Genomic DNA, 6359 nt, shown 5'->3' on the forward strand with positions numbered 1-6359 from the left:
TATGGCAGTCTCTAGATGGTACATCCTTTCGTCTCAGCTCCAAACTTTGTCTCTGTAACTCTTTCCATGGGTGTTTTGTTCCCAATTCTAAGAAGGGGCAAAGTTTCTTAAAGGACAAACAGTATAAAAACCTAATAAGGATTTATTTATATATTATGGTAACAATTACAATGACATTCAAGTTTAATCAGCATTCAGTGAATGTTAGCAATTGCTACAAATACCCTTAGAATTTGTTATTATAATATAGTGAGGATGTTAAGATGGAACACAGGGCCCCCAATGGAGGAGCTAGAGAAAGCACCCAAGGAGCTGAAGGGGTCTGCAACCTGATAGTTGGAACAACAATATGAACTAACCAGTGCCCCCAGAGCTGTGGCTCTAGCTGCATATGTATCAGAAGATGGCCTAGTCGGCCATCACTGGGATGAGAGGCCCCTTGGTATTGCAAACTTAATATGCCCCAATACAGGGGAATGCCAGGGCCAGGAAGCGGGAGTGGGTGGGTAGGGGATCAGGGTGGAGGGAGGGTATAAGGAACCTTTGGCATTGCATTTGAAATGTATATAAAGAAAATAATAAATAAATAAATAAATAAATAAATAAATAAATAAATAAAGTGAGCATGCATGCCTACCTTGTGCAAACACTATTCCATCAGTAAAAGAGACACTATTATTTTCATTCTTTTGCATGCAGAAACTAGATAGCTTCTGTCATATTTAAGTTGAACCTAAAAATACCCATTACACAAGAATAAGTCTTGTAAAAAGAAATCATCTTGAATTTGAACAACTTGAACCAGCATATGGCTCCGGAGAACCCACTAGACATGCCTCTGTCCATACCCTACACTTCTACCCCTTATATCTGGATGCAGCTGTTCAAAGCCATCCACACAGATGCCCATGATTGGAGTCATGTTTCAGATATGGGGCAATATGCACTGTACTCAATAACTTTCTCAGCAGAACTGGGAGACTAGAACACTATTACTCCTCCATCAGAAAGCTTCGTTCTCTAGAAGTTTAGAAATCAAGAATCAGATCAGTGGGAGGTAGCATTTTGTTGGTCTTCAAACAATAATTTCATCAGGTCTGGTCAGTTTTAGCCAGTCGTAGAATGATCAGGAGTGAAAGCGAAGATCCTACTTGAAAACTATAACACTCCTACCTAACAGCTCAGCTCTACCTTGCTCAAGTATCTTCCCCTCTCTGGATGCATTTGGCCATCACTAAGAAAGTGAGACTATTACACTAGAGCAGTGGCTCTCAACCTTCCTAATGCTGCAACCCTTTAATACATGCCGTGGTGACCCCAACCATAAACCTACTTCACTGTTACTTCATAACTGTCATTTTGCTACTATTATGAGTCATAATGTAAATATCTGATATGTGACCTTGTGGGTATCACGATGCACAAGTTGAGAACCACTGGACTACATCATGGGTAACTCTGATTTTTATGTAGCCTTTGGTTTTATCTTTGCCTATATAAAGATTCATTTCTTTAATCAAATCCCAACATGTACACTTTAATAAATTCCACATAAAGTATATATTTCTAGGGTCCTTGAAAATCTTAATGTATGACGTCATGGGCCTGTTTTTCCTTATGACATCAAGGGTAACTAATCATCAGCTTGGCCTGAGTCATGCTTGGCTCTCCAGCAGGTCACATGATCTCTAGACAGACTCTGTCCCTGCTACTCCTCCATCCTACTGATGAGGCCTTACATCCTGCCCTAGAACTGGCTCAAACTCTCTTTTATTCTGTTTAAGCTTTTAAAACGTCTATACCCTAGTCTTGGCATGCCCCATTCTACTAACTACAAAATCTTCTTAAATTGGAGGATTCTATCCTTGGTCACTCAAACCCAATGAACTTCTTTTACATATAAACTTTTCCATCTTTCTGGTGTCTACTTAGGATTCTGCAATTTGGTGTGCATCAGCTTTTGGAGTGAGCCTCTCAAATCTCTACAGACCAATGGAGACCAACCAAGATGCTCTCTAGCTGAACTAAGAAGAAAGGCAGCAAGTTTGGCCCAAAAGGTAGGAGAAGATCTCAGTGCTCAGTATGGGTCTGGTCACAGAGGAAAGTTACCACAATGACACAAGACTAGAAGTCATTCTGTAATAACGAGTGAGTGATAAGCAATGTTGACCTTCATTTATTAGTGTCTACCTGCTTTGGTATGTAAAACACCGTTGCTATCAAAGTCCAGAGGAAAAAGAATCATGGTTCTATAAATACAGCTTTAAACACCATATTTACAGATGTATTTGAAACTTTTGACTGCTTTGAGTAAGTGGCCTCCTTGAACATGAACTTCTAGGGTTCATTAAAGATTTATTTATTTACTCATTTTATGTATATGAGTACACTATAGCTGTCTTCAAACACACCAGAAGAGGGAACCAGATCATCTTACAGATGGTTGTGAGCCACTATGTGGTTGCTGGGAATTGAACTCAGGATCTCTGGAAGAGAGGCCAGTGTTCTTCAGGTGACCCCAGACAGTGCTTATTTAAAATCCATTCCTCCAAAGCCATTGCTAATTGGTTTTTGAATCTTTGTTGAAATAACCTTGTCTCACAGGGCAATTATACTCCAATCACTTCTTATTTAAGTTGAACACAAGAAATTTGTATACAAAAATGATGGCAGGGTTATTAAAAATATTTACAATGCAAATGATTGTTAAAATAATCTTATTGAAAGTAATAAGAAGGACAACAAAGAGAGAACTCTTTCATATGTGATCTGTATTAAATAGCATGAAGGCAATAAAATGTTTTTCAAACCTTCTTTATTGTGATTTGGGAAGAGCACAATCCCTGCAGAAGGACACTGGATTCTACTTGATTCTTGCCCAGAACCTTCCTAGAACTTGTTGCATATCCCTTATCCTGTCTAAACTCTAATGTCCTTATCCACGAGGTGACCAGCTATCTCCAAGTGCCTTCTAAGTTCCAGTTGGACCATGAGGAAGCCTGCTGGTGAAGGGAATGAAATAGTTCTGAGTTAATTCCCAGCAAGATGATTTTCCAAAATCAAACTCAACAAAATGTCAGTGCACACACACACACACACACACACACACCTCTATGTCTGTGTCTTTGCTGTCAGCATTTTGAACCAGCTATATTGGTTTCCATGATTGTTTGGTGGGTGGGCTTTGACCCTTTTCTTCTTGACAGCATGCCCACTCATTTTTGTCACCTCATGGCCAGAGGTAAGATGAGGGATGGTGGAATGGACTTAGCAGCGACCGAAAAGGACAGATGTCAACGAATGTTCATGCTGTTATAGCCATAGTACTCCCTGAGTCCAAACCAATGCACTGAGCATTTAAATATGCAAGGTAGATTCAGCACAGAGTCAAACTGCAAAGACTGTCTTTTCTTGTAGAGTCCTAAGAGGTCAATGAAAACCAACTCCAAATGAAACTAAACAATAAAATGATAACACAACTACTAACTGTGATGAGTACCAGGAAGCAACATGAGTGCTCAGGGTGTGAGTGACCAGATCCTGACGTAGAAAGGGAAACCAGCAGAGGTATAAGAACCCAAGTGTGATGGTTTGTGTATGCTTGGCCCAGGGAGTGGCACTATTAGGAGGTGTGGCTTTGTTGGAGTAATTGTTACCTTTTTGGAGGAAGTGTGTCACTGTGGGTGTGTGCTCCTTTAGCTCTTTCAGTCCTTCCCCTAACTCCTCTATTGGGTGTCCCTGTGCTCAGTCCAATGGTTGGCTGTATCTGCATCTGTATTAGTCAGGTGCTGGCAGAACCTTTCAGGGGACAGCTATACCAGGCTCCTATCAGCAAGCACTTCTTAGCATCAGCAATAGTGTCTGGGTTTGGTGTCTACAGATGGGATGGATCCCTAGGTGTGGCACTCTATGGATGGTTTTTCCTTCAGTCTCTGCTCCACTCTTTGTCCATGCATTTCCTTTTGACAGGAAGAATTCTGGATTAATATATTTGAGTTGGGTGGGTGGCCCCATCCCTCAGCAGGGGCTGTGCCTATCCACTGGATATGGTCTCTACATGTTCTCTCTCCCCTTTGTTGGGTATTTCAGCTAATGTCATCCTTTTGGGTCCTGGGCATGTGGGACTTTCTAGTGGCTACCCCTAGTTCCTCATTCCCCACTGCTATACACCTCTATTCCAATTCCTGACCCTCTGTATTTCTACCATGTCTCCTCCCACACCTGATCCTGCCCCCCTTTTCCCACTCCGTCCTGTCTTCCTCCCAGATTCCTTCCTCCCTCTACCTCCCATGATTATTTTCTTCCCCCTCTGAATATGACAGAAGCATCTACATTTTGGTCTTCCTTCTTCTTGAGTTTCATATGATGTGTGAGTTGTATTATGGGTATTCTGAGCTGTCTCTCTCTCTCTCTCTCTCTCTCTCTCTCTCTCTCTCTCTCTCTCTCTCTTTTTCTCTCTCTTTCGACTAATATGACAGAAGCATCTACATTTTGGTCTTCCTTCTTCTTGAGTTTCATATGATGTGTGAGTTGTATTATGGGTATTCTGAGCTGTCTCTCTCTNAGTTTCATATGATGTGTGAGTTGTATTATGGGTATTCTGAGCTGTCTCTCTCTCTCTCTCTCTCTCTCTCTCTCTCTCTCTCTCTCTCTCTCTCTCTTTCTCTCTCTTTCGACTAATATCACAAGTGTGTCCTCCATTTCTGTATTGTAATACATTTCAGATTAAAAGTCCAAAATCCAGATCATGAGACTGGAAGACACAGGCTTTTGATCTGGATTTTGAGGAAACTGTGGCCTTGAAAAGCTTAGGCCCAGACATGGTGGTTTATGGTTTATACTTATAATCCTAAGAGGCAAAGCCAAGCAGATCTCTTAGTTAAAGGCTATCCTGGGACAGAGCAAATTCTAGGTAAGAAAATCTTAAGTCCAGGCATGCTATTACAGGCCTCTTAATCCCAACATTCAGGAGACAGAGCCATGCAGATCTCTGAGTTTAAGGTCAATCTATGGAGCATTTCCAGGACAGCCAAGCTTAGACAGTGAGGGAGTTGGAAAAGAGAAAGCTGGTAGTAGAATAAGGGTGGCCATGTTCCAGCCGCAGCAAGCAGAAGAACTTTGGCCATGTAGCTCTGATCTAAGATTCAAGAATATAAGGGACTACTAGGACAACTGATGCTGCTTATCTGGGGATAAGAAATTTGAGGTGATTAAGAAGAAACCAGCATCACTAAGGTAAAGTCTTCTGGGAAATGTTTGATATGATCTTGTAATCCTAATGCCTGTTTGGGAGCTAAGAGCCGTTGTCTTGTCTTGTCATGTTTTTTCTTTTCTTTTCTTTTCTTTTCTTTTCTTTTCTTTTCTTTTCTTTTCTTTTCTTTCTTTTTTTTTATTTTGCAATTTACTTAGTTTTTTTTTTACTTTTTTTAATCTTTTTTTATTAGATATTTTCTATATACATTTCAAATGCTATCCCGAAAGTTCCCTATACCCTCCCTCCACCCAGGTCCCCTACCCACCCACTCCCTCTTCTTGGCCCTGGTGTTCCCCTGTACTGGGGCATATAAAGTTTGCAATATCAAGGGGCCTCTCTTCCCAGTGATGGCTGACTAGGCCATCTTCTGCTACATATGCAGCTAGAGATATGAGCTCTGGGGGTACTGGTTAGTTCATATTGTTGTTGTACCTAAAGGGTTGCAGACCCCTTCAGCTCCTTGGGTGCTTTCTCTAGCTTCTCCATTGGGGACCCTGTGTTCCATCTTATAGATGACTGAGAGCATCCACTTCTGTATTTGCCAGGCACTGGCATAGCCTCATACAAGACAGCTATAACACGGACCCTTCAGCAAAATATTTCTGACATATGCAATAGTGTCTGGGTTTGGTGGCTGATTATGGGACAGATCCCTGGGTAGGGTAGTCTCTGGATAATCCATCCTTTCGTCTTAGCTCCAAGCTTTGTCTCTGTAATTCCTTTCATGGGTATTTTGTTCCCTATTCTAAGGAGGAATGAAGTATCCACACATTGGTCTTCCTTCTTCTTGATGTTCTAGTGTTTTGCAAATTATATCTTGGGTGTTCTATGTTTCTGGGATAATATCAACTGGTCAGTGAGTGCATATCTAATGACTTCTTTTGTGATTGGGTTACCTCACTAAGGATGATATCCTCCAGATACATCCATTTGTCCATGAATTTCATAAATCCATTGTTTTTAATAGCTGAGTAGGACTCCATTGTGTAAATGTACCACATTTTCTGTATCCATTCTTCTGTTGAGGGACATCTGGGTTCTTTCCAGCTTCTGGCTATTATAAATAAGGCTGCTATGAACATAGTAGAGCATGTGTTCTTATTAC

General features: G+C 41.1%; 1 protein-coding gene across 8 annotated transcripts in view; it reads left to right on the forward strand.

Annotated features, from left to right (window-relative positions):
- The window catches only part of B3galt1 (beta-1,3-galactosyltransferase 1), a 550921-nt gene that overhangs the window by 502396 nt on the left and 42166 nt on the right, over positions 1 to 6359 (forward strand). For all 8 annotated transcript variants that reach the window (XM_029469665.1, XM_029469661.1, XM_029469650.1 and 5 more), the window contains one exon: positions 1933 to 2057. The gene's annotated coding sequence lies outside the window, so the exon portion shown is untranslated. The remainder of the gene's footprint in view (positions 1 to 1932; positions 2058 to 6359) is intronic.

The sequence above is a fragment of the Mus caroli genome, chromosome 2 (genome assembly GCF_900094665.2).
Source record: "Mus caroli chromosome 2, CAROLI_EIJ_v1.1, whole genome shotgun sequence".
NCBI lineage: Eukaryota > Metazoa > Chordata > Mammalia > Rodentia > Muridae > Mus > Mus caroli.